This window comes from Triticum aestivum, chromosome 3D (genome assembly GCF_018294505.1).
Source record: "Triticum aestivum cultivar Chinese Spring chromosome 3D, IWGSC CS RefSeq v2.1, whole genome shotgun sequence".
NCBI lineage: Eukaryota > Viridiplantae > Streptophyta > Magnoliopsida > Poales > Poaceae > Triticum > Triticum aestivum.
The window spans coordinates 92261833-92288418 of NC_057802.1; the positions used below are offsets into that span (position 1 = coordinate 92261833).

The 26586-nt window shown below is 43.9% G+C and overlaps 1 long non-coding RNA gene across 1 annotated transcript; it reads right to left on the bottom strand.

Annotated features, from left to right (window-relative positions):
* Positions 1–22037: 22037 nt before the first annotated feature.
* LOC123074231 (uncharacterized) lies at positions 22038–26229 on the bottom strand. Its single transcript, XR_006435906.1, has 3 exons — positions 24541–26229; positions 22696–22875; positions 22038–22593 (listed from the first exon to the last, which is right to left on the bottom strand). It is a non-coding gene; the product is annotated as an uncharacterized lncRNA (long non-coding RNA).
* Between the last annotated feature and the right edge of the window lie 357 nt (positions 26230–26586).

The following is a 26586-nucleotide window of genomic DNA, read 5'->3' on the forward strand; positions in this document are numbered from 1 at the left end:
TGAATTGCAATTGTTTGATGACTGAGAATATTGTTTGTTAGTTTTCAAGAAAGTTTATGATCTATACTTTAACATGTGAATAGCTTGACTTGATCATGAAAAGTTTTATGAGATGAGCTACTGTTATGACATATAATGATGCTAGAAAAGGTGATTTAAATTATCATTGATCAAACTTGTGCACCTGCTAGCATTCACACTTCATAAATTATTTCTTTTATCATTTACCTACTCGAGGACGAGCAGGAATTAAGCTTGGGGATGCTGATACGTCTCCAACGTATCTATAATTTATGAAGTATTCATGCTATTATATTATCCATCTTAGATGTTTTATATGCATTTATATGCTATTTTATATGATTTTTGGGACTAACCTATTAACCTAGAGCCCAGTGCCAGTTTCTGTTCTTTCCTTGTTTTTGAGTTTTACAGAAAAGGAATACCAAACGGGGTCCAATTGACGTGCCAATTTTTGTTGATTTTTTATGGACCAAAAGAAGCCCCTGGAGCAAAAGAGTTGGGCCAGAAGAGTCACGGGCTGTCCACGAGGGTGGGAAACGCGCCCACCCCCCCTGGGCGTGGGCCCCTGCCTCGTGGACGACTCGGAGACCCCCCTGACGTGAAACCAACGCCAAAAATTCCTATAAATACAGAAACCCCCAAAAAATAACCTAGATTGGAAGTTCCGCCGCCGCAAGCCTCTGTAGCCACGAGAAATCAATCTAGGCCCTCTCTGGCACCCTGCCGGAGGGGGCCATCATCACCGGAGGCCATGGAGGAGGATCCCGGAGGGGCCATCATCGCCATGAAGGCCAAGGACCAGAGGGAGAACCTCTCCCCATCTAGGGGGGAGGCCATGGAGGAGGAAGCACAAGGGGGAGAACCTCTCCTCCTCTCTCTCGGTGGCACCGGAGTGCCATCGGGAGGGGAATCATCGCCGCGATGATCGTCTTCACCAACATCCCCATCATCATCACCATCCTCATCTATTTTACGCGGTCCACTCTCCCGCACCCCGCTGTAATCCCTACTTGAACATGGTGCTTTATGCCACATATTATGATCCAATGATGTGTTGCCATCCTATGATGTTTTGAGTAGATATCCTTTATCTTTGGGTTGATTGATGATCTAGATTGGTATGAGTTGTATGTTTTATTATTGGTGCTGTCCTATGGTGCTCTCCGTGTCGCGCAAGCGTGAGGGACTCCCGCTGTAGGGTGTTGCAATACGTTCATGATTCGCTTATAGTGGGTTGGTGAGTGACTGAAACACAAACCCAAGTAAGGGGGTTGTTGCGTATGGGAATAAAGAGGACTTGATGCCTTAATGCTATGGTTGGGTTTTACCTTAATGATCTTTAGTAGTTGCGGATGCTTGCTAGAGTTCCAATCATAAGTGCATGTGATCCAAGAAGAGAAAGTATGTTAGCTTATGCCTCTTCCTCATATGAAATTGCAATGACGACTATCGGTCTTGTTAACAATTGCCTAGGACAACTCCGCACACCGATCCATCTTTATTCCACACTCGCTATTTATAATATTTAGTAGTATATTCTAACTTTATGATAACAACAACTACTTTTATATTTTAGCTCTCCCATATCATGCAAAGTTATCCTCTTCATACCCACAACATAGTTTTATTTCTCGTTTCTAGTTGGAAGCACACGTTCGGTGTACGTAGAGTCATATCAGTGGCAGATAGGGCTTGAGAGAATATTGATCTTACCTTTAGCTCCTTGTGGGTTCGACACTCCATACTTATCACTTCCACCTTTGGAAATTGCTACGATGATTCCCTACACTTGGGGATTATCAAGCTCTTTTTTGGCGCCGTTGCCGGGGAGCAATAGCGTGGGGTTGATATTCTCGTGTGTGCTTGTTTGCTTTCTTCACTAAGTAGATTTTGTTTTTCCTTTTCGTTTCTGTTTAGTCGTGGGTGAAACATACAATTTTTTAAAAGAATGAAAATACAAAAAAATTATTACTTGCCTCTCATGCCTAAAAAGTTTTTCAAAAAGAGAAGTGATTGGAAAGTTATGCATTGAAGAAGTGAGGGTCGACCTTGAGCACTTGTGTTCATGCTCACGGAAACAATGTAGAATTTTTCATGGAAGTTTCTCTGTAAATAATTATCCCCTTGTATATATCCATTCTATTATAAAAATAATGTGCCAAGCTTTGGTTTTAGGATGATTAGATTGCTTGTATACTATGTGCAGAACAAAAACAGAAACTTTGGCTGTAGTGCATGAATTTACATTATTTTACTGGAAGGTCAAATGGGTCTGAAACTTTTTGCACATTACTTTTGTACACATTTTTCAAATTGTAAAATTTATTTCATAATTTTAGGAGTTACATAAGTTTATTAAACTTCCAGATTACTACAGACTGTCCTGTTTTTGACAGATTCTGTTTTTCGCGTGTTGTTTGCTTATTTTGATGAATCTATGGCTAGTATCGGGGGGTATGAACCATAGAGAAGTTGGAATACATTAGGTTTAACACCAATATAAATAAAGAACGAGTTCATTACGGTACCTTAAAGAGGTAGTCTGCTTTATTACACTAACGGATCTCACAAAGTTTTTGTTAAAGTTTTGTGTGGATGAAGTGTTCGAAGAACGAGGAGTTACCGATGTGAGAAGAATAAAGAGAGGCAAGAGTTCAATATTGGGGATGCCCAAGGCACCCCAAGTAAATATTCCAAGGATACTCAAGCATCTAAGCTTGGGGATGCCCCAGTTGGCATCCCATCTTTCTTCTTCAACAAATATCGGTATACCTCATTTTTTGTTTTGTTCACATGATTTGTGTCCTTTGTGTTTTTCTTTTTCTTTAAGAACCATGCTAGTATGAGATGTCCCTTCATAAATTTATAGAATACTTCATGTGCTTCACTTATATCTTTTAAGTATGATCTTATAGAATTGCTCTTTGTGCTTCATTTAAATCTTTTGAGTATGGTTTTATAGAATGCTTCGTGTGCTTCACTTATACATTTTGAGCTTGGATATTGGTTAGTCTATATTAATTGTAGAATGCTCCATGAACTTCACTTATATCTTTTGGAGTATGTGAAAGAACATGCGGTGCCCCCATGTTTGGTTTTGGTAATTGATGACAATCTCTATGGACTAATGGTTGCCTTGAGTTATATTTGAAGGATTTGTCCATAGGCATTTCTTGAAGTCCATGTGTTGGTTTCAAGGAGTTTATGTGGTGACCAAGGTGATATTAAGGAATTATCCAAAGATTGGTCATGTGAGAGTAGAGCTTATTGCAAGCATGTCTTGAAGAAGAAGATTGTGTGATCATTCATGTTTACCTTCAAGACATCATCCAAATGAAGAGAGTTGGAAAGAGTCAAGGTTGATCAAGACTAAGTCAAGAGTGAATCAAGTTGATCAACACACAAAGCGCACAAGATGTACCGAGAGGGATCAAGCGATCCCATGGTGTGGTAAGCATTGTCAATTACGCTTTGTGTACTAACCCATGATCTTCGTGAGAGTTCTTTGTGGGGTTAGGTTGCAGTGTGCAAGTTCAAGTGAAGCATCATGAAGAGATCAAATGCTTGAAGCTTGCCGTCCATTGTGGCGACAATGGACTTGTGAAGATGTTGCGGTGTGCAAGTTCAAGTGAAGCATCATGAAGAGATCAAATGCTTGAAGCTTGCTGTCCATTGTGGTGACAATGGACTTGTGAAGATGTGCGGAAGAGTGGCTCACCCATAGTGGAGTATGGGGGAGCAATCAACTAGTCTTCATCGAGCCAACACAACCAAGAAAGGTGGTCCAACTTGAGGGAGTCAAGATCGTCATCATCTAGCTCAAGTGGACCATGTGCAAGGCAAAGGTTTGCTCTTGATAGGTTTTCCATTTTACCGGTCTCATGATGGTAGTTGGGAGACCGGGTTATAGGATCGATTGCCGTACTATCAAGGGGGGCTCTCGATGAGTAGCTTGATCGTATCGTTCATAGAGAGCTCAAACCATTGCATCCTTGCATCATCTTTGTTGGTTCTTGTTTGGTTCTTCTCTTTGTGAGTTTTGGAGCTTATGGTCATCTTGATGACAAGCTCGAGTTCATCGAAAACGGAGTTCACTCGCATCTTCTATGATGTTTTCGATGTTGGAGGTTATGCCGGTTCTTCTCGGTTGGAGGTTTCACTCCTCTATTTGTTGGCATACCTCCCCTGCCTCTTCTTACTATAACCACAGCTTGGTTTTGATGCTACTCGTCTTTCTCAATCCAACAAGCTTGAGTTTGCTCAATTCGGAGCTCATATGCAGAAGTTATGGCAGTTTTGGTTTCCTAGCGGTAGTACCGCGGCCAGAGCGGCAGTACCGCTTATCGCCCCAAGCGGTAGTACCGCTGTCCAAAGCGGTAGTACCGCCTATGGCCATAAGCGGTAGTACGGCTACGGTTCCGTGCTGGTACCGCCTCGATTTTGGGTCTTGCATTTTTCGTGTCGAGTTTTGCAGTAGTTGCACGGCAGTAAGGCACGGCAGTTCCACCTATAAGCGGTAGTACCGCCCTGATGGGCGGTAGTACCGCCTATAAGCGGTAGTACAGCTCCGGTCGGGCGGTAGTACAGCTCCGGTCGGGCGGTAGTACCGCTACTGCATTTTTGGTCCCGTGTTCTGCTCCTCCAGCGGTAGTACCGCTGGGGTGCACGGTAGTACCGCTTATAAGCGGTACTACCGCCCCAAGGTTCATGTTTGGTTGCTCCTTTTTTCCCTGCTTCTTCCGCCAGAGCGGTAGTACCGCTCGTGGAGCGGTAGTACCGCTCGTGTGCGGGCTGAGCACATAACGGTTGGATTTTTCCCCTTCTATAAAAGGGGGTCTTCTTCCCCAATGAACCTTATCTTTCGAGCTCGTGTTCTTCCCCCATTGTTGACCTTCTTCGAGCTTGCTAACTCTCAATCCCTCCATGGATTCTGGCTAGTTTTTGAGGGAAAATAGAGAGGAGATCTAGATCCACATTTCCACCAATCACTTTCTCCTCTATGTGAGGGGAACCCCTTGGATCTAGATCTTGGAGTTCTTGGTGTTCTCCTTCTTGTTCTTCCTCTCATTTTCCTCCCTAGCATTAGTTGCTTCGGTGGGATTTGAGAGAGAAGGACTTGGGCACTCCGTGTGCCCTTGCCATTGCATTTGGTGCATCGGTTTGAGTTCTCCACGGTGATACGTGGAAGTTACAAGTTGAGAAGCTTATTACTCTTGGGTGCTTGGTGCCCTTGAGCTTGTTCCTCTTGGGTGCTTGGGCGCCCTAGACGGTTGGTGGTGTTCGGAGCTCAATCATTGTGGTGTAAAGCTCCGGGCAAGCGTCGGGGTCTCCAATTAGGTTGTGGAGATCGCCCCGAGCAATTTGACGGGTACCGGTGACCGCCCCCAAGGGTTGCCAAAGTGTACGGGTTCGGTGACCGCCCCCAAGGGTTGCCATTTGTACGGGTTCGGTGACCGCCCTCAAGGGTCCCTTAGTGGAATCACGGCATCTTGCATTGTGCGAGGGCGTGAGGAGATTACGGTGGCCCTAGTGGCTTCTTGGGGAGCATTGTGCCTCCACACCGCTCCAAACGGAGATTAGCATCCGCAAGGGTGTGAACTTCGGGATACATCGTCGTCTCCGCGTGCCTCGGTTATCTCTTACCCGAACCCTTTACTTATGCACTTTACTTTGTGATAGCCATATTGTTTCTTGTCATATATCCTGCTATCACTTAGTTGTTTATCTTGCTTAGCATAAGTTGTTGGTGCACATAGGTGAGCCTAGTTGTTGTAGGTTTTGTGCTTGTCAAATTAACCGCTAGGTTTATTCCGCATTTGTTCAAGCCTAAACCGTAATTATTTTAAAGCGCCTATTCACCCCCCTCTAGGCGACATCCACGATCTTTCAGTATGCATAATACCATCATCTAAAGTGGGTTTGGAAGAGTGTCAACTTTGGGAATTAGTGATCCCACTATTCCGATGAGAAGAATTTTGCTTATGTGAAGAGTAAAAAAATTTCTATGCTTATAGATCATGAAAAGAATGCTTTATGTGATGGTTATATTGTTGAATTCATTCATGATGCTACTGAAAATTATTATGAGGGAGGAATATATGCTTGTAGGAGTAGCAATAATACCAAGTTTCCTCTCTATGTGCTTAAAGTTTTGAAGTTATACTTGTTTTGCCTTCCTATGCTAGTTGATTCTTGTTCCTATAAATTATGTGCTCGCAAAATCCCTAGGCATAGGAAGTGGGTTATATTTAAATTTTGTAGTCATATTCTTCATGATTCTCCCTTTATGTCTCAATTCTTATCTTTTATGTGAGCATCATTGAAATCATCATGCCTATCTAAAAGGCATTAAAGAAAAGCGCTTGTTGGGAGACAACCCAATATTTACCCGTACTGTTTTTGTGTGTTTACATGATTAAGCTATTGTAGTAATCATGTTTTATAGCTTTCGTTTCAATAAAGTGCCAAGTAAGACCTTTGGGAAGGCTTGGGTGAAAGTTAATGTGATCTTGTTGTAAAAAAACAGAAACTTTGCGCTCACGAGATTAGCTACCATTTTTTTTTACAGAAGAGCGCTTTTGAGTTGATTATTTTTGCAGAAGATTAATAGACAAATTCCTCACATCCACCAATTTATTTCATAATTTTTGGAGTAGCAGAAGTATGGTTGTTGTTCAGATCATTACAGATTGTTCTGTTTTTGATAGATTATGTTTTCATTGCATAGTTTGCTTGTTTTCTAGTTTCTATGGCTTATATTTCTCAATATAAATTGTAGAAATGATATGGTACATTAGACATTGTGTGGGAACAATTATGAACCTTGTCTTTGACAGTACCAAAGTGAATGGTTTTATCATACTAACCTATCTCACGAAGTTTCGTTAAGTTTTGTGTGATTGAAGTTTTCAAGCTTTGGGTGAGATATCGATATGAGGAGAATAAGGAGTGGAAAGACCCTAAGCTTGGGGATGCCCAAGGCACCCCAAGGTAATATTCAAGGAAGAATCAACCGCCTAAGCTTGGGGATGCCCCGGAAGGCATCCCCTCTTTCGTCTTCAAAACTATCGGTATACCTTACTCGGAGCTATATTTTTATTCATCACATGATATGAGTTTTGCTTGGAGCGTATTTTCAATTTTACTTGTTGTTTGAATAAAATCATTGGATCTGAAATCTTGAATGAAAAAGAATCCTCCCATGGCTAGTTAACTATTTGACTACTCAGTGTTCTTCACTTATATCTTTTTGGAGTAGTTTGTCATTTACTCACGTGCTTCACATATATCCTGTGAGTAAATGGTTGAATGAATTGAATATCATAAATCTGAATTTATATGTTTCATATGCTTATACCATGGGGAGTAATGACTTCACACAGAATAAGTATAGGTAGTAAACTTATTGAAAGTTAGCAAACGCAGAATTGGTCACTTGAACAATTCATGAAAGAATATTGAAGGAAGAGAGATTTCACATATAAATATACTATTTTGGACATCTTTTGTAATTGTGAGCACTCATTAAAATATGACATGCTAAAAGGTTGATGTTGTACAAGGAAGACAACTTAATGGGTTATGTTTTCCTATATCCGAAACGTTATATTGTCTTGGATCATCCAACATGTTGGGCTTGCCTTTCCCTCTCATGCTAGCCAAATTCTTTGCACCAAGTAGAAATACTACTTGTGCTTCCAAACATCCCTTAAACTAGTTTTGCCATGAGAGTCCATCATACCTACCTAAGGATTGAGTAAGATCCTTCAAGTAAGTTGTCATCGGTGCATGCAATAAAAATTGCTCCTTAAATATGTATGATCTATTAGTGCGAAGAAAATAAGCTTTATACGAACTTGTGATAGGGAAGAAATAAAAGCGACGGACTGCATAATAAAGGTCTTTATCACAAGGGGCAATATAAAGTGACGTTCTTTTGCATTAAGATTTTGTGCATCCAACCATAAAAGCGCATGACAACCTCTGCTTCCCTCTGCGGAGGGCCTATCTTTTACTTTTACCTTCTACCCTTATACAAGAGTCATGGTGATCATCACCTTTCCTTTTTACACTTTTTCCTTTGGCAAGCACTTTGTGTTGGAGTGATCCGGATATATATATCCACTTGGATGTAGGTTTTCATGAGTTATTATTGTTGACATTACCCTTGAGGTAAAAGGTTGGGAGGCAAAACTATAAGCCCCTATCTTTCTCTGTGTCCGATTAAAACTTTGAACCCATAAATATCACGTGAGTGTTAGCAATTGTGAAAGATTAAATGATAGTTGAGTATGTGGAGTTTGCTGAATCAAAGCTCTGACATAGACCCTTCCTGAAAATAAGATGAATTGCAATTGTTTGATGACTGAGAATATTGTTTGTTAGTTTTCAAGAAAGTTTATGATCTATACTTTAACATGTGAATAGCTTGACTTGATCATGAAAAGTTTTATGAGATGAGCTACTGTTATGACATATAATGATGCTAGAAAAGGTGATTTAAATTATCATTGATCAAACTTGTGCACCTGCTAGCATTCACACTTCATAAATTATTTCTTTTATCATTTACCTACTCGAGGACGAGCAGGAATTAAGCTTGGGGATGCTGATACGTTACCAACGTATCTATAATTTATGAAGTATTCATGCTATTATATTATCCATCTTAGATGTTTTATATGCATTTATATGCTATTTTATATGATTTTTGGGACTAACCTATTAACCTAGAGCCCAGTGCCAGTTTCTGTTCTTTCCTTGTTTTTGAGTTTTACAGAAAAGGAATACCAAACGGGGTCCAATTGACGTGCCAATTTTTGTTGATTTTTTATGGACCAAAAGAAGCCCCTGGAGCAAAAGAGTTGGGCCAGAAGAGTCCCGGGCTGTCCACGAGGGTGGGAAACGCGCCCACCCCCCCTGGGCGTGGGCCCCTGCCTCGTGGACGACTCGGAGACCCCCCTGACGTGAAACCAACGCCAAAAATTCCAATAAATACAGAAACCCCCAGAAAATAACCTAGATCGGAAGTTCCGCCGCCGCAAGCCTTTGTAGCCACGAGAAATCAATCTAGGCCCTCTCTGGCACCCTGCCGGAGGGGGCCATCATCACCGGAGGCCATGGAGGAGGATCCCGGAGGGGCCATCATCGCCATGAAGGCCAAGGACCAGAGGGAGAACCTCTCCCCATCTAGGGGGGAGGCCATGGAGGAGGAAGCACAAGGGGGAGAACCTCTCCTCCTCTCTCTCGGTGGCACCGGAGTGCCATCGGGAGGGGAATCATCGCCGCGATGATCGTCTTCACCAACATCCCCATCATCATCACCATCCTCATCTATTTTACGCGGTCCACTCTCCCGCACCCCGCTGTAATCCCTACTTGAACATGGTGCTTTATGCCACATATTATGATCCAATGATGTGTTGCCATCCTATGATGTTTTGAGTAGATATCCTTTGTCTTTGGGTTGATTGATGATCTAGATTGGTATGAGTTGTATGTTTTATTATTGGTGCTGTCCTATGGTGCTCTCCGTGTCGCGCAAGCGTGAGGGACTCCCGCTGTAGGGTGTTGCAATACGTTCATGATTCGCTTATAGTGGGTTGGTGAGTGACTGAAACACAAACCCGAGTAAGGGGGTTGTTGCGTATGGGAATAAAGAGGACTTGATGCTTTAATGCTATGGTTGGGTTTTACCTTAATGATCTTTAGTAGTTGCGGATGCTTGCTAGAGTTCTAGTCATAAGTGCATGTGATCCAAGAAGAGAAAGTATGTTAGCTTATGCCTCTCCCTCATATGAAATTGGAATGACGACTATCGGTCTTGTTAACAATTGCCTAGGACAATTCCGCACACCGATCCATCATTATTCCACACTCGCTATTTATAGTATTTAGTAGTATATTCTAACTTTATGATAACAGCAACTACTTTTATATTTTAGCTCTCTGATATCATGCAAAGTTATCCTCTTCATACCCACAACATAGTTTTATTTCTCGTTTCTAGTTGGAAGCAAACGTTCGGTGTACGTAGAGTCGTATCAGTGGCAGATAGGGCTTGAGAGAATATTGATCTTACCTTTAGCTCCTTGTGGGTTCGACACTCCATACTTATCATTTCCACCTTTGGAAATTGCTATGATGATTCCCTACACTTGGGGATTATCAAGGCTCGCGGCGGGTATCGTTATTTTCTCACCTTCACAGATGATTTGAGCTGATATGGGTGTATCTACTTGATGAAACATAAATCTGAAACATTTGAAAAGTTCAAAGAATTTCAGAGTGAAGTGGAAAATCATCATAACAAGAAAATAAAGTTTATACGATCTGATTGTGGAGGAGAATATTTGAGTTACAAGTTTGGTCTTCATTTGAAACAATGCGGAATAGTTTCGCAACTCACGCCACCCGGAACACCACAGCATAATGGTGTGTCCGAACGTCGTAATCATACTTTAATAGATATGGTGCGATCTATGATGTCTCTTACTAATTTACCGCTATCGTTTTGGGGTTATGCTTTAGAGACGGCTGCATTCACGTTAAATAGGGCACCATCTAAATCCGTTGAGACGACACCTTATGAATTGTGGTTTGGCAAGAAACCAAAGTTGTCATTTCTTAAAGTTTGGGGCTGCTATACTTATGTGAAAAAGCTTCAACCTGATAAGCTCAAACCCAAATCGGAGAAACGTGTCTTCATAGGATACCCAAAGGAGACTGTTGGGTACACCTTCTATCACAGATCCGAAGACAAGACATTCGTTGCTAAGAATGGATCCTTTCTAGAGAAGGAGTTTCTCTCGAAAGAAGTGAGTGGGAGGAAAGTAGAACTTGATGAGGTAACTGTACCTGCTCCCTTATTGGAAAGTAGTTCATCACAGAAACCGGTTCCTGTGACGCCTACACCAATTAGTGAGGAAGCTAATGATGATGATCATGTAACTTCAGATCAAGTTACTACCGAACCTCGTAGGTCAACCAGAGTAAGATCCGCACCAGAGTGGTACGGTAATCTTGTTCTGGAGGTCATGTTACTTGACCATGACGAACCTACGAACTATGAGGAAGCGATGATGAGCCCAGATTCCGCGAAATGGCTTGAGGCCATGAAATCTGAGATGGGATCCATGTATGAGAACAAAGTGTGGACTTTGATTGACTTACCCAATGATCTTCAGGAAGAAGACTGACGCTGACGGTAATGTTACTGTCTACAAAGCTCGACTTGCTGCGAAAGGTTTTCAACAAGTTCAAGGAGTTGACTATGATGAGACCTTCTCTCCCGTAGCGATGCTTAATTCTGTCCGAATCATGTTAGAAATTGCTGCATTTTATGATTATGAAATTTGGCAAATGAATGTAAAGACTGCATTCCTGAATGGATTTCTGGAAGAAGAGTTGTATATGATGCAACCCGAAGGTTTTATCGATCCAAAGGATGCTAACAAAGTGTGTAAGCTCTAGCGATCCATTTATGGACTGGTGCAAGCATCTCGGAGTTGGAATAAACGCTTTGATAGTGTGATCAAAGCATATGGTTTTATACAGACTTTTGGAGAAGTCTGTATTTACAAGAAAGTGAGTGGGAGCTCTGTAGCATTTCTAATATTATATGTGAATGACATATTATTGATTGGAAATGATATATAATTTCTGGATAGCATAAAAGGATACTTGAACAAGAGTTTTTTCAATGAAAGACCTCGGTGAAGCTGCTTATATATTGGGCATCAAGATCTATAGAGATAGATCAAGACGCTTAATTGGACTTTCACAAAGCACATACCTTGATAAAGTTTTGAAGAAGTTCAAAATGGATCAAGTAATGAAAGGGTTCTTGCCTGTGTTACAAGGTGTGAAGTTGAGTCAGACTCAATGCCCGACCACTGCAGAAGATAGAGAGAAAATGAAAGGTGTTCCCTATGCTTCAGCCATAGGCTCTATCATGTATGCAATGTTGTGTACCAGACCTGATGTGTGCCTTGCTATTAGTTTAGTAGGGAGGTACCAAAGTAACCTAGGAGTGGATCACTGGACAGCGGTCAAGAACATCCTGAAATACCTGAAAAGGACTAAGGATATGTTTCTCGTTTATGGAGGTGACAAAGAGCTGGTTGTAAATGGTTACGTCGATGCAAGCTTTGACACTGATCCGGATGACTCTAAGTTACAAACCGGATACGTGTTTATATTGAACGGTGGAGCTATCAGTTGGTGCAGTTCTAAGCAAAGCGTCGTGGCAGGATCTACGTGTGAAGCGGAGTACATAGCTGCTTCGGAAGTAGCAAATGAAGGAGTTCATATCCGATCTAGGTGTCATACCTAGTGCATCGGGTCCAATGAAAATCTTTTGTGACAATACTGGTGCAATTGCCTTGGCAAAGGAATCCAGATTTCACAAGAGAACCAAGCACATCAAGAGACGCTTTAATTCCATCCGCGATCAAGTCAAGGAGGGAGACATAGAGATTTGCAAGATACATACGGATCTGAATGTTGCAGACCCGTTGACTAAGCCTCTCTCAAGAGCAAAACATGATCATCACCAAGACTTCATGGGTGTTAGAATCATTACTGTGTAATCTAGATTATTGACTCTAGTGCAAGTGGGAGACTAAAGGAAATATGCCCTAGAGGCAATAATAAAGTTGTTATTTATATTTCCTTATATCATGATAAATGTTTATTATTCATGCTAGAATTGTATTAACCGGAAACTTAGTACATGTACGAATACATAGACAAAAGGGAGTGTCACTAGTATGCCTCTACTTGACTAGCTCGTTAATCAAAGATGGTTAAGTTTCCTAGCCATAGACATGAGTTGTCATTTGATTAATGGGATCACATCATTAGAGAATGATGTGATTGACTTGACCCATTCCGTTAGCTTAGCACTTGATCGTTTAGTATATTGCTATTGCTTTCTTCATGACTTATACATGTTCCTATGACTATGAGATTATGCAACTCCCGAATACCGGAAGAACACTTTGTGTGCTACCAAACGTCACAACATAACTGGGTGATTATAAAGGTGCTCTACAGGTGTCTCCGATGGTACTTGTTGAGTTGGCATAGATCAAGATTAGGATTTGTCACTCCAATTGTCGGAGAGGTATCTCTGGGCCCTCTCGGTAATGCACATCACTATAAGCCTTGCAAGCAATGTGACTAATGAGTTAGTTGTGGGATGATGCATTACGGAACGAGTAAAGAGACTTTCCGGTAACGAGATTGAACTAGGTATTGAGATACCGACGATCGAATCTCGAGCAAGTAACATACCGATGACAAAGGGAACAACGTATGTTGTTATGCGGTTTGACCAATAAAGATCGTCGTAGAATATGTGGGAGCCAATATGAGCATCCAGGTTCCACTATTGGTTATTGACCGGAGACGTGTCTTGGTCATGTCTACATAGTTCTCGAACCCATAGGGTCCGCACGCTTAACATTCGGTGACGATCGGTATTATGAGTTTATGTGTTTTGATGTACCGAAGGTTGTTCGGAGTTCCGGATGTGATCATGGACATGACGAGGAGTCTCGAAATGGTCGAGACATAAAGATCAATATATTGGATGGCTATGTTTGGACATCGGAATGGTTCCGGGTGAGTTCGGGCATTTACCGGAGTACCGGGAGGTTACCGGAACCCCCCGGGGAGTATATGAGCCTTATTGGGCCTTAGTGGAATAGAGGAGAGGAAGGCCAAGGTGGAGGGCGCGCCCCCCTAGCCCAATCCAAATTGGGTGGGGGGCCGGCCCCCCTTTCCTTCCCTCTCTCTCCCCCTTCCTTCTCTCCTACTCCAACAAGGGAAAGGGGGAATCCTACTCCCACCGGCCACCGGGAGTAGGACTCCCCCCTTGGGCGCGCTTAGGAGGCCGGCCCTCCCCCCTCCTCCACTCCTTTATATACGGGGGAGGGCGGCACCCCATACACACACAAGTTGATCATTGATCTCTTAGCCGTGTGCGGTGCCCCCCTCCACCATAATCCACCTTGGTCATATCGTTGCAGTGCTTAGGCGAAGCCCTGCACCGGTAGCTTCATCATCACCGTCATCACGCCCTCGTGTTGACGAAGCTCTCCCTCGACACTCTGCTGGATCGTGAGTTCATGGGACGCCACCGAGCCGAACGTGTGCAGATCGTGGAGGTGCCGTACTTTCGGTACTAGGATCGGTCGATCGTGGAGACGTACGACTACATCAACCGCATTGTCATAACGCTTCCGCTTACGGCCCATGAGGGTACGTGGACAACAGTCTCCTCTCTCGTTGCTATGCATCACCATGATCTTGCGTGTGCGTAGGATTTTTTTGAAATTACTACGTTCCCCAACATCATGCTGCTTGTTCAAAATTCATTTTTACTATTGGAATATGATGATAGATCTGATTCAAACTGGAATTCAGTTTTCTTGTACAGAAAACAGAAGGATCAGGCTGTACGTGATAATATATATGCCTAGAAAATGAAAGGGATAATAGATTCCTAAGTACTACAACTATCATACCATTCCAGGAAGTTACTTCTTGATGTCATTCTAGAAAATAGAAGGATCAATAGAATGTTCTCGGTGATCATTTTAGGTGTCCTTTTAGGCAGCAACACCAAGTAGCATGGCTTCATCTTAGAACTGTTCAATAGGACCATGTTTGAACTACTGCATACGTAAAGATCATTTCTTCACGACTTCTCTTATGCTCCCAGGGAATCTGGTCCAAACTCCACATCGCTGTCACAGAACAAAGTTGGAAGCACTAATCATCACTTGTCTTTGCATGCATGCATACACACTATTACAATCACGTATACAAATTCAAAAAAGTTAGTGAATATAGAAAATGTTTGTGAAATTTAAAACTATTTATGTTTCTAAAATAAAAATATATTTTTTAAAAAAACCATGATTTTTGTAAATGTAAACACTTTTAGGAAAATGTAATGACTTTTATGAAAAAAAAGATGAAACCAATAAAAAGGAAAATGATGCATATTTTTTTAAAATGTGGAGATGCAAATGGCTGATAACTTTCCTCGTGGCCTTAATTGATGTCTTATTGCGGCATACAGTTGCATGTTGAGGGTGAACTTCCAACTCGGACAAAAACAGGTTGGGTCGAGGTGCTGTAGAGGGTGGACTTACAACTGAAAAAATGGGTCGGGTCCTAATTCATATCGAGGATGGCGTTGCAACTAGAACAAAATTAGTCGAGCAACCGAGTTGCAGACTCGTGGAGGGCTTGCAACTGGGACACAAAATATGGGGCTCCCAATTGCATGTCAGGGTGTAATGCAAACGACGACGAAAATGGGTTGGGCTCCAGTTGCGTGTCGATGGTCGACTTGCAACTGGGAAAAGAAAAAAGGCAGGCCCCGTTGCATGTCGGTGGTGGAGTTGTAACTAAGACAAAAATGGATGCCCCAGTTACATGTCGATGGTGGATTTACAACTGGGACAAAAAAAGGGTCCGGCCCTAGTTGTGTATCGTGGGTGGAGTTACAACTGGGAACCCTTGACAAACACCCCCCTAGTTGCGAGTCGATGGTTGACATGCAACTGGGGCCCTCGACAAACACACACTTCCCTAGTTGCAAGCCGATGGTTGACATGCAACGGCGGACCCTCGATAAACACACACACACCCTGAGTTGCGAGTCGATGGTCGGCACGCAACTGGGGGCCTCGACAAACATACACACACCCCTAGTTGCAAGTCGATGGTCGGGTTGCAACTGGGGGCCACGACAAAACACACGCACACCCCTAGTTGCAAGTCAATGGTCGGCATGCAATTGGGGGCCTCGACAAACACACACACACACACACACACACACACACACACACACACACACGAGTCGATGGTCGACATGCAACTGGGTCCCTTGACAAACACACGCCCCCTAGTTGCAAGTCCATGGTTGACATGAAACTGAGGACCCTCGACAAACACACAAACCCTGACTTGCGAGTCGATGGTCGACATGCAACTGGCGGCCTCGACAAACACACACAAACCCCTAGTTGCAAGTCGACGGTCGGGTTGCAACTGGGGGGCCATGACAAAACACACGCACACCCCTAGTTGTGAGTCGATGGTCAGCATGCAATTGGGGGCCTCCACACACACACACACACACACACACACACACACGAGTCGATGGTCCACATGCTACTAGGGTCCCTTGACAAACACACACTCCCCTAGTCCCAAGGTGATGGTTGACATGCAACTGGGGACCCTCGGCGAACACACACACCCTGAGTTGCGAGTCGATGGTCGGCATGCAACTTGGGGCGTCGATAAACACACACACCCCCTAGTTGCAAGTCGATGGTCGGGTTGCAAGTGGGGGGCCACGACAAAACACACGTGCACCCCTAGTTGCGAGTCGATGGTCGGGATGCAATTGGGGCCCCTCGACAAACACACACTCCCCCTAGTTGCAAGTCGATGGTTGACATGCAACTGGGGACCCTCGACAAACACACACACACACACCCTGAGTTGCGAGTCGATAGTCGACATGCAACTGGGGGCCTCGACAAACACACACAACCCTAGTTGAAAGTCGATGGTCGGGTTGCAATTGGGGGCCTCGAGAAACACACACACACACACGAGTCGATGTACCACATGCAACTGGGGTCCCTTGACAAACACACACTCCCCTAGTCCCAAGTAAATGGTTGACATGCAACTGGGGACCCTCGACGAACACACACACCCTGAGTTGCGAGTCGATGGTTGGCATACAACTTAGGGCCTCGACAAACACACACACACACACACCTAGTTGCAAGTCGATGGTCGGGTTGCAACTGGGGGCCACTACAAAACACACGCACACCCCTAGTTGCGAGTCGATGGTTGACATGCAACTGGGGCCCTCGACAAACACACACTTCCCTAGTTGCAAGCCGATGGTTGACATGCAACTGGGACCCTCGACAAACACACACACACACCCTGAGTTGCGAGTCGATAGTCGACATGCAACTAGGGGCCTGACAAACACACACACACCCCTAATTGCAAGTTGATGGTCGGGTTGCAATTGGGGGCCTCGACAAACACACACACACACACACACACAAACACACACACACACACACACAAACACACACAAACACACACACACACTAGTTGCGAGTCGATGGTGGACGTGCAACTAGAGACCCTCGACAAACACGCACTGCCCTAGTTGCGAGTCGATGGTTGACATGCAACTGGGGACCTTCGACAAACAAACAAACACACACACACACACACGAGTCGACGGTCCGCATGCAAGTGGGGTCCCTTGACAAACACACACTCCCCCTAGTTGCGAGTCGATGGTCGACGTGCAACTAGAGACCCTCGACAAACACGCACTGCCCCTAGTTGCGAGTCGATGGTCGACATGCAACTAGGAACCTTCGACAAACACACACACACACCCCTTAGTTGCGAGTCGATGTTCGGCTTGAAGTTGGGGACCCTCGACAAACACACACACACACCCCTACTTGTGAGTCGATGGTCGGCATGCAACTGGGAACCCTCGACAAACACACACACACACACACACACACACTAGTTGTGAGTCGATGTTCAGCATGCAACTGGGGGCCTCAGAAAACACATACACACACCCTAGTTGCGAGTCCATGTTCGACATGCAATTGGGGACCGTCGACAAAGCACACACACACCCTACTTGCGAGTCGACGGTCGACATGCAACTGGGGACCCTTGACAAACACACACTTCCCTAGTTGTGAGTTGATGGTCGACATGCAACTGGGGACCTTCGACAAACACACACACCCCCTAGTTGCGAGTCGATGTTTGGCTTGCAATTGGGGACCCTCGACAAACACATACACACACACACACACCTAGTTGCGAGTCGATGGTCTTCATGCAACTGGTGACCCTCGACAAACACACACACCCTAGTTGTGAGTCGATGGTCAGAATGCAACTAGGGGACTCAACAAACGCGCCCGCGCGCGCACACACACACACACGAGCGCGCGCACACACACACACACCCTTAGTTGCGAGTCGATGGTCGCATGTAACTGGGGGCCTCGACAAACACACACACACATCCGTAGTTGCAAGTCGATGGTCAGCATGGAACTGGGAGCCTCAACAAACACAAATGCCCCTAGTTGTGAGTCGATGGTCGACATGCAACTAGGGGCCTCAACAAACACACACACACACACTAGTTGCAAGCCAATGGTCGGATTGCCACTAGCGGCCTCGACACACACACACACACACACCCCTAGTTGCAAGTCGATGGTCGGGTTGCAACTGGGGACCACGACAAAAAACTCGCCCACACACACAGCTAGTTGCGAGTCGATGGTCGGCTTGCAACTGGGGACCCTCGATAAAGCACATACACACACCCCTAGTTGCGAGTCGATGGTCGGCATGGAAGGCCTCGACAAAAAACACACACACCCTAGTTGCGAGTCCATGTTTGGCTTGCAACTAGGACCCTCGACAAACACACGCACACACACACCCTAGTTGCGAGTCCATGGTCGGGTTGCAACTAGGGCCATGACAAAACACCCACACACACACCTAGTTGCGAGTCGATGGTTGACATGCAACTGGGGGCCACGACAAAATAAACACACACACACACACCCCTAGTTGCGAGTTGATGGTCGGCATGCAACTGGGGACTCTCGAGAAACACACACTCCCCTAGTTGTGAGTCGATGGTTCACATGAAACTGGGGGCTACGACAAAACACACACACATCCCTAGTTGCGAGTCGATGGTCGGCATGCAACTAGGGACCCTCGACAAACACACACTCCTCTAGTTGCGAGTCGATGGTTGACATGCAACTGGGGACCCTCGACACACACACACACACTAGTTGCGAGGCGATGGTCAGCATGCAACCGGGGGCCTCGACACACACACACACACACTAGTTGCCAGTCGATGGTCGACATGCAATTGGGGACCCTCGACATATAGTAGGAAACAAAAAGTACATTTTAATAGACGAAGAAGAAAAAACAGCAAGAAAAAATGACAAATGGAAATAAAAAATAAAATGAGAATGGGAAGCACGAGTAAAAATGAACTTGCCAAAATTTAGAACAACAACAAAATCCAATATTTTCAATGAAAAACAGAAAAAAAAATCTAGAACCACTACTCCTCCCCTTGTAATGCAATTGGAGGAGATAAAGAAAATCGATGGAACCGCTACTTTCATTCACGCTCTCTTCAATTCTAGAATGGATCTAGCTGTCATCCTCTTTGTGGGTCTAAAATATGAATAATGATAAGCATAAAAAAGAAAACACAAAATGAGAGAGAAAAAACCAAGAACACAAAATAAAAGTATAAAAATTTATCTTCTAGTACATTTCAGAAATTAACCCAATCTCATTTTAGTATAAATAAAGTTTAAAAAATCTTTACATGTTCTCTCCCAACAAAAAAGTGAAAAAGGTAAAAAAATAAAAAAAGGCAGCTAAAATTGAAAGTTAAATAGGAATAATGGATAAAAAATAAAACAACAAAGAAAAACACAATGCAGAAAAAAAACGTCCCGTGTAGCCTAGGACACCGGACCCAGGTCACAAGCCCACACATGCCCAGCGGGCTAAAACCCAACGTGGGGCAAGAAAAATGGTGCGACACAAAAAAGAAAAAGGGGCTGCGAGCCGAACAACAGATAGGCTGCGCCGTGTTCGCTAGGAAGCTCTCCACCTCGACAAAAATACGAATCGCAGAGTGATTTGATCCGACAGTAGAAAAGGTGGATGAGACCAAACAAATTTTCAGCTGAATGAGTTTCAGCAAAACCGTTAAAAAAACTAAAGAAAGGCCTAGTCAACATCTCCTCCATCCCCTCGATCCCTCTCCGCCCGATGTGCCCAGGGGCAGCCCACACTCCACTCACCCGATCTGCCGCGCCGCCGCCGGCAAGCTGCGCAGCTGCCTCCAGCAACGCCTTTTGCCTTGGCCAACACCCAGCCGCCGCACCGCGCGGGGGTTCTGCCCCGCCTACCTCACCGCCGACGCCGGGTTCATCTGCTCGACCCGCCCCTACTTCCCAAAGCACGCCACGACCACCCAATTGATATCCCTTCCCATCAATTCTAGTCGTGAGGGCCTTCTTCTCCAAATCCCGCGAAGGTAACAGCCGTGAACTCCGCATCAATGTCGGCGTTGTTCAGTGACTCGGACAACGTGAAGCTGGAGGAGTGGAGGCGTCCTCCTACTCAACCTCGCCGGTGGCCCTGCGCCCGGTAAATCTGCAGGCGGCGAGGGTCAGCGCGTGGGGAATCAGCCGCTCGCGGAGGCCGACCCACACTTTCGCGCCCAACAGCTCGTTAACCCCGAGATGGAGCTAGGCTACGGGGAGACCGTTTGATTCGGCAACATTGCTCGACCCAGCAGCCGCGACTCGTTCACTCCAACGAGACGACAACAGTCCACGACCGGCGCATCTCGTATCTTCACTGCTTCCCTTGATGACGAAGCGGTGCTGCAGTATGTTCACGGCATCAGCCTCCTTGTGACGGCGCGGATCGGTGGGGAGCGGCACGACGCGGATGTGTGGCACGGTGGGGAGGAGCGCGGCGGCTAGCGCGTAATAAGGGAAGGGAGAGGCGTCGTGCGCATCACTGACCAGACCTGGCATAGGAAAGCCATGGAGGAAGCGAGCTGCTCACGAGGGATTGCTCGACCTGGAGTTGGAAAGCGAAGGAGAGAAGGCATATCGTGCGTGCTCGGCGCATCAGGTTGTTTGGATCGGCGATGCATAACTTTTGCATATATATGAGTCCGTAGTGTTCTGTTATGGTCCGAACAGTTATGCAGATCTATTAAATCTTAGCCGTCAATTTTTACGAGTAACATAAAAATAACGAACGAAGGTGACGTATGGAGAATCATGAAAGCTTCCTCCTTTTAATATTAGGTATAAATTAGCTGAGACATGCGTTGCACGTGCAAGCTTACTAGTGTCTATAAAGCCTTTTTATTTTTCTTGTCCTATCTTACATGCTGCCATATAATGAAAATTTTGTATCGATATTTTTAATGATATAACCTATGATGCAGCGACTATTTAATTTGTGTACAGCCGGTCATGTATAAAAATTCATAGATGATGGAACACAATGAAAACTGAAATAATCATTTAGCAAAAGTCCATTGAGGTACACACACGCCATTCGTGTCGAGATATTACAAATGCAGTTGTTTCCCGACGATTATCAGTGAGGAAACCGGGTATAGAGTTTGTCTCTAATCAACATATTTATCTTTTTTCTCTGAAATATTATATGTAAATGTGAACAATACTTGCTCTCTCTGTCCCCAAATACACGGCGTATAAATCCAGTCAAAAAGTCAATTTGTTCCAAGTTTGACCAAATATATTATATATAGAAGAAAATATTAACAACTACAATACTGATTAAATATATTATGAAAATATATCTAATGGTGGATATATTGGCATAGATTTGATATTTTTTATCTTCATTTTTTATATACTTGGTCAAATTTAGAAAACATCGACTATTTGACTGAATTTATGCCCCATCTATTTGGGACGGAAGTAGTAGTAAATTAAGTGTTCACAGCTTGCCTCCAAGCATCCACTGAATCACCAAGCTTTGTTCAATCTATGACCCATTCTGTTTTTAATTTTTATTTTTATTTTGCGATCACTATGGCCATTCTGTTGCTAGAACTCATCACTCAATAAAGCCATCCACTGTATATATACTGCAGAATACTTCCTCAGGCCCAACGAATTCTGTTAAGAAGAAGCGTTATCATAATAGGGAAAGATACTCATGTATTACTATCTGCGGAGAAATTGTGAGTACAAATGGAGTAGGAGGCAGAATCATGATACGAGTAATAAAGTTGTGCAGTCAGCAGTGAGCCAAATCAGTACAATTAGCAATGGAAACACCGACTCATCAACTCATAACAGTAAAAAAGTAATTGGTAAAATTTTGTCAATACATTTGGTATTTTTGTTCCTACACGATATTAGCTACAGAAAATTTATATGGATAATTGTACAATATTGTTGCTCAAGAAACTGAATTAATTCAATTCTCAAAGGTTTAAGGGTGTATTATTTCAGTAGAACAACTTTGCACACATATATATCATTTTGAGAAATGATAACTCGCGACCGTTCCCCAGGAGCAAACGTGCTTTGTGGCCAGGCTGACGATCCTTTCCTCAAAGCTCACAGGGTGTCTTCTCCAGGAAGTTTTGGCATCACGTCCTGGTCCTCTCTGCAGCAGATTGCCTCACAGCTGGAGCCATCATCAATTAGAGCAAAGAAGTTCCAACTATGTTGCGACTCTGGATTACTCATCTGGATTGCTAGTCGATACATGAGATTACAACAAGAATCCTAAGCAAGGGAAACATTTGCTTGACGGCAAAATTTCCTCCAACAAGTACACCTATAATGAATAAGATCAGGTTCCGACCAAAGAAACAGTTCCACCACAAGGAGATAGCAGCGTTAACTGGGATACCTATCATGACCAGAGTTTCAATCCCATCAGCAATAAACCTTTGACGAAACAGTGGACTAGCCATAGCCAGACTGTACAAACGAAAAGTTTCCTTACACTTACCTGATGAACAGTTACTGATAATCCCAAGTTCCTCACTTGAACCAACTAAAACAATAGACGCAGCAGAGGCACTAATCTTGTTATTTGAACTGTACAAGTTTGTGATGACCAAGGGATGAAGCTTCTCAAAAAAAGTTTGTTTTCCAAGATGTGAGCCTTCAGATGTGAATGCTCTGGTGCCTGTCGCAACAACCAGTAGAAATGACTCATCAGAACAAAATCCATTATATTTCAAAGATCAAACATTAAATGGTACAAAGCTACAACTAAATATTTCCCCACTGATACGTCTTAACTGGCCTGTAAGATGTCCTGAACAATGTGCACAATAAGTTCCTAACTTGCCTGGACACTCAAGCACTTTTAAGACGCCTTAAGCAGAGGCAACGCATACTCGGTATCAGCATCAGCGTATATATGCAAAGCTAATAATTCTTTGGAATAACATACTGATTCATTTTAAAAAGTAGCTAGATGACAGAACACAAATGGTTCGTTTCATAATTGCTGAGCAGGACCTTGAAAACAGGCCTGATTTATTACTGGCAGGACCTTCAAATAAGCACGAGTCAGTTATGTGCCATTTAGGTAGCAAATCCCAAGTAAGGCCTCTCTATTTGAAGGCCTGGATAAACAGTGTTCAATTCGCGGGATATTTGCAAGAAATAAACAATTGTGTGTACAAATATTAGAGTTGACTTTGGCCTAATGGTCCGAGACAATTGCTACACTTGTTTTCTGGTTCACGCAGTATGATTATATTTCTACAGTGATCATTGGACTTGTGGAGAATTAGAGATCGATGTGCTACATGATTGGATTTATTTTCACTACTTTGTTTCAGTTAGCTGATCATACATGTATTGAATAAATCAAATGTACTCCCTCCGTCCCAAAATAAGTGTCGCTGACTTAGTACAACTTTGCACTAAAGTTGTACCAAATCAGGGACACTTATAATCATCAAAAAAAGCGATGATAAGAAACTGGAAAAGCGATATTGTAACACCTAAAAAAAATTAGAATACGTTTTAGGATCACTCAAAACAGTATGCTAGTACCTTAGGAAAGAGAAAATAATTTGACATAAAGCTTTAGGGACAGATGAATGAAACATTTCAGAGTAGGATATTAACAAAGCTAGTTAAGGCACTTTATTTATTGGTAAGCCTCCTTAATTGTCGACATATCATGTACCAAACTATCCAAAAACAACAGAAGGATTTCGATCTAGATTTAAGTATAAATATTTGGTTTGGCAGCCATAATAAGCATAAAAGGGTAAGCATTTAAGCATGTTTTAGCAGCACGCCAAGTTCTACACATTGTACTGGTATACACTTAAAACAAGACAGTATTCGGTTAAGTGTGTTCCTCGACAATAACTGTAGCAATCTTATCCAACTGAACGTGTGTTCATCGACAATAACTGTAGCAATCTTATCCTACTGAACAGATGGTTTGCATCCGAAACATGTAGAAATATTCTAAGAAATTGTAGCCATTACTTAATACTCCCTCTGTTCCCAAATGTTAGTCTTTCTAGAGATTACAACAAGGGACTACATACGGAGCAAAATGAGTGATTCTACACCCTAAAATATGTCTATATACATCATCCTGTTGTAGTCCATTTGAAATCTCTAAAAGGACTTATATTTAGGAACGGAGGGAGTAGTTATCATGCGGCATAAGTGCATGGTTATACAAGAACATGGAGGATACATGATCACTTGTGCCGACTACAAAGGTCTGATTAGCCATTTACAGAACATGAATACATACTCAAAACTCAAAACATAATAAACAGATAAAATAATGTATGTATTAGTAATTTTCACTTACCTCAAGTAAGTGATGGTTGAATCCAAACCGGGGGCGGCCAGTTCAATCTTGAATCTGAACTAGGGGGCGATAACTCGATGAAACTGCTATCTTCCATATTGAAAACAACAACCTGCCTAAGACTATATCTGTGAGAGTAGATATATCTGAGCAAGTCATCCGTGTGGCAGATGCTATTGGGAATCAATGTAGAGAAGTCTTTCACCAGGAGCAGGAATGGGCTGTTGAAACCAATGAACATTGCATGATCTTGGAGGTTATTTATTTCAACAAGCTTTTGTTCAACAAATCAATCTTGTACACGAAAAACTTGTCTGCAACCCGTTCTCTTTTTCCATTCTCATTACTATACTTATCATGTCTCCATATCTGGAAAAGATCTCCCCATGGTGCTTGAACAATATATCTACTATGCGCTTGATAGGATATGATCGGCTTCAAAATAACTTTCACTTCAGCGGAAGGTCCATTAAGATTAATAGAATCAACTTCACCCCTACCACGAACACCATAAAACAAACCATCATTGTTGTTATGAAGAATATCTTGATATTTCCAGCAATTGCCTTTTCCACCAATCCAAGTCCATTTGGAGTCCCCAACCCTGGTATAAGAGAGTTGATTATTGGGCAGTTGTACTCGTAGCACTGTGCAGTTTCCTTGGGAAGGATCGCAAGAAAGAACAACCCTCTCATAAAAGAAGAAGCGGGCTTCTTCAAGTGTAAGATGGTATGGCTCCGTTTCTGTGTCAAAATCCGAAGAGAACAGATCCATGTAAAGGACATCATATCCATCTAGCACGCCCTCTTCAGTGTAGCGCAGTCTAACATTGTTCATGGTTTCAGGTGGAGGCATAGCTATCTGAGCTCTGGTTGCAGGATTGACTAGTATGAGATTCGACCGCTCATCCGCAGTGATGAGCCAGCCGTACGAGGAGCCCATGATGTGGCGTGTGCGGAAGGCAGGCTCCGATAGAGTGACATGGTAAAGCTTGTTGGTGGACATGTTATGCAGGGTGACCGTGTCAGCACCACGGTCGCCAGATGAGTAAACAAGGCAGGGGCTCTGTTTCGGCGAGCACAAGCGGAAACGACGGGCCACTAGCTAAATGAGGTGCCAGGATCAACAGACCGCACCTGAGCTGAAGAGATCTGGGATCTCGAGAGTGCCAAAGATCTGGAGGAGCACGTCAGCCTGAAGCTGGGACCAATCGCAGCCTGTGCTCGAATCTGGAGAGTCATCGGAAGCAGAAGCTTTCTTCATCGATTTTTGCAGAGGATGCTTGAAATCACAATTGTGTGATATAGAGGACAAGGGTCGCTCCGAACCCGATTGGAAGGTGAAATCAGATCGCAAAAGAACTTTCAGAAGGATATTGTACACCTGCACTAGGAATCCCCCCGGAAAGCTAATCAGAAAAAACAATTCGACGAAGAGGAATGACTCAGGCGCCCGCCTCTAGCCGGAGCAAAACCCTAGGGGGGTCGTGCAGGTGCGGACGCGCGCGATGATGTGGTTGAGCTGGTGGTGGCTGGCGAAGTTGCCGGCGCAGGAGTGCCGGACGCTGGTGGACCTGTGCGCCGTGACGAGTTCCACACCTCCGCCGCCCGTCGCCGCCGGAGGAGCACGAGGGTTCTGGCTCTGTGCGGTGGAGGTTTTTCTTTTTTCCCAAATGCTACAGTGCAAACGTCAGTTAGATTCGTGCGAACACGCTGGTTGCCGTCGGATACGGCATATAGATGGCCAAACAGGCCGTGCCTCGCGGCCCGGCCCAGAAGCACGTGTGCCCGGCACGTCATGTCTGGGCGAGGCCAAGGCACACGCAGCGACCCTGCACGGCCCGTTTAATCGAAATCACTGATTAAGCGCTGCCCTTTGGAGGTTACTTTCACCTGTTCAAGTTGTTAAGATTGTGACAAGTGATCACTGCATGTTAAATGAAATTATTGAGTCGGAGATGAAGGATTACATTAGAGGGTATTTTTCAAACCTATTTATGCCAGAAGTCTCTCAACCAAACCCGGAGGTTCTATCTCTTGTAAAAAG